General features: G+C 44.5%; 1 pseudogene; it reads left to right on the top strand.

Annotated features, from left to right (window-relative positions):
• LOC103519304 overlaps window positions 1-2,770 on the top strand; it is a 14,176-nt pseudogene extending 11,406 nt beyond the window's left edge.
• The last annotated feature ends 105 nt before the right edge of the window (window positions 2,771-2,875 follow it).

The following is a 2,875-nucleotide window of genomic DNA, read 5'->3' as shown; positions in this document are numbered from 1 at the left end:
GATCTTCACAGACTAACCCGTTGTTTTCATCTTGAGCCTTCGTTTCTCCCTGTCAGTGGGTTCCCCTCAGATCATGATGGTCGCACGGTATCTTACGATATACCACTGCTAGCAGCATTGGTGCGGTTGTATGCACTATGTGTGTGGAGCGACCTCACAGCGAATATGTCTACAAGAATACCTGGTAAGTTACTTAGAATCAGCCACTCACAGGGTTTTTTACAGCTGATCAGGTCCGCCTGTCCACGGTAACTGCTAAGGTCTTATCGTTCCGAAACTCGGAGAGGAAGGAGGACAGGATAGCAGAAAGCCAGCCGTTCCTAGATAACGAACCATTATCCCCATCAGGACTAAAAATCCCGCCGCGACGGAATCGAATACGGCCTAGCGCGGGTGGTAGAAGGCAGACGCACTACACGCAGGCAAACTAGGCTGCCCCAGGAGATTGAAGGGATAAATTGATTCCGCTCTGTAAACTCATCTGAATTGAAGTGGCGATGATGATGAGTTCAAATGTTTTTATCTACGTTTGATTGGGCTACTGACACTTGGTGTTAGGTGTTCCGACTGAAACGATGATTATTAGGTAGTACTTAGGTAGCCTATTAGGCTACCTTAGCTGTAGTGTTGCCTCCAATATAGGACGCTAATTTCAGGATACCGCGACGAGTTCAGGGGTACCTATGTGCCAGCTCAATGGCAGCATTTTTGGCATAGGTAATGCGCTCAGTACTTTCAGCTCAAAACTTATATTCTTGCCGGACTCTTAGTACCTAAGTACTCCGTTACCTCTATGTTTATTAAGATAAAAATTTGTCTTCTGTTTTTCATTTCAGACTCCTACAACTTCCTCTCCAGAACCCATAGATCACGTAGCTGCTCCTAGGTCGATATGCCCATCCTAGGAACCTGTAGTAACGCCAAACATACTCTACTTCGTGGTAGGGAATAGTCAAGTTCCGGGCTAGATTAGCTTGGAGTGGAGCGGGGTTAATGAGGGTATAGCTCATCTCATGTCTCATGTATTACTCCGCTTAATGTCTTTTTAGATCACGCGTAGGTTTGTTGATTGATGTGCCCGGACCCGGGGCGGAACGTTTGTCCGTAAAGCAGGATAGAGGAATATGTTTGGAATTCTTCGGAACGACCTGAGACTCTTCTCTACTATCCGTGTTCTATTTTCTCTCTTCTATTCCAGTACGATAAGACCTCCGTTTGTTCCGTTCCCTCTATCAAAACCTCGACTCGTGTCTAGAAAGTTTGGAATCAATGAATCCGTTTACTTAATCCGAGGTTTTAAACTTAAACCAAAATTTGGATTGCTCCGGCCTTAAAGAAAATCGAGGTAAAAATTTAAATCGTCCACTTCGTTCTATCATTTTCCTTTTTTTTCCGCAGGTACAAATGGCTAGAACCAAAGCGTTCACAAGGCAAATCCGCTCAGATTGTTGTGAAGAAAAGTCCTCATTGATCAATTCTGTATGACGCCACCCCTGGTACGCTATCTTCCCTACACAAGTACGTAAGGCCAGCGGCTCACTATCAGGTAGAGTACGCCTTATCAGGTCCGCTTGTTAGGTTAGTACAAGTATGAAAACCTAGCCTAACCTAGCCGACTCCGCGATGGTAAAATCCTTTTATGCCTTTTTTTACTTGTCCTATAGGAAGGAAAGTAGGTAACTATTCGGACAAATTTCTGACGGTCAGTTTTTTCTTAAGAGGTTTGATAAGAGGGAACTCTACCAAGCGGAGCTCTCCTCGTCCCGAAAATCGAAACAGAGAATTGAAGACAGGATAGGAGAAAGCCAAGCCATTCAAGAATGAACCTTTGTCTGTTTTAGGATGAAGTTTCCCGAGCGGGAATAAAGCCCGCGACCAGCGCTCACAAACTAGGACGGGTACCTCAAATCTACTTAGTATTACAAGGCAAATTTTTTAACAGACTTTTTCCCATGGGTAGGGTAGCATAGTCAATTAGACGCTACGATAATTCAGTCGAACCTGGATGCAAGAGAATGAGGGGACCACCATATCCACGTGTTTTGGTTCAGAATGAAGCCCAGAAAATTTTCTCTTATATCCAGCATTCTCTTTTATATAGAGTTCTTTTATTTACGGTTCGAGTGCAATCTTTTTCTTTTTGCTTTATTTCCAGGCATGTCCATCATGGAGGGTAAAGCGACGACATTTTCGCCGGAACTTCGGGAAAAGTTTCCTGCCCACCTTTCAAACCCTCGTGCATTTTCTGGCTCCCCGCAGACCAATCAACTTCTTCTTCCTCCCTCCGGCGGGCCGCGTTATTTTCGTCGGCACCTGCTCGGTTCGTTTGGATCAACATTCTCTGTTGGCTGAAGAGGAGCGATTTAAACGCGAAAGTTCGTTTGGGGTCGCCCCGGGGCGTGGCGGTGAAGGAGGAGAAAGAGTTGTGATGTTCTTTCGTCGGCGAGTGTGTGAGTGAGTGTTTTCAGAGAGAATTTTTTTGAGGAAGCAATCAGCTTTTCTTATTGTTCATATTATCTGACCATACATAATTATAACTTCAGCTAGTCTGACTGAGAAAGAGTTGTGAGGTCCTTGCGTTAACGCGTGGAGTGAACGTGATTTCAAAGTGCAATTTTGAGGAAGTGACTTGTTGTTAATACCTACACGTATTATTATGTTTGTATTGTTATTATAAATATCTTCAGCTAGTCTGACTGAGAAATATGGGCGAATACAGCCCTCTGGTTTTGGGGGCACGGCACCTACTGAAGAGGGTGTGGTGGGGGTGCTCCTACCTTAAGAAGTAGATTTGTAGGTATTGGGTACCTAGTACCTATCCGATGTACTGACCTAGGTAGGTACCATAAGTGCCATAAACAAAATGTACAATAAA

Source organism: Diaphorina citri, unplaced genomic scaffold (genome assembly GCF_000475195.1).
Source record: "Diaphorina citri unplaced genomic scaffold, Diaci psyllid genome assembly version 1.1 scaffold2657, whole genome shotgun sequence".
Taxonomy (NCBI): Eukaryota; Metazoa; Arthropoda; class Insecta; order Hemiptera; family Psyllidae; genus Diaphorina; species Diaphorina citri.
Note: the sequence above shows the minus strand (reverse complement) of the source record. Positions and strands in the feature narration are given on the sequence as shown.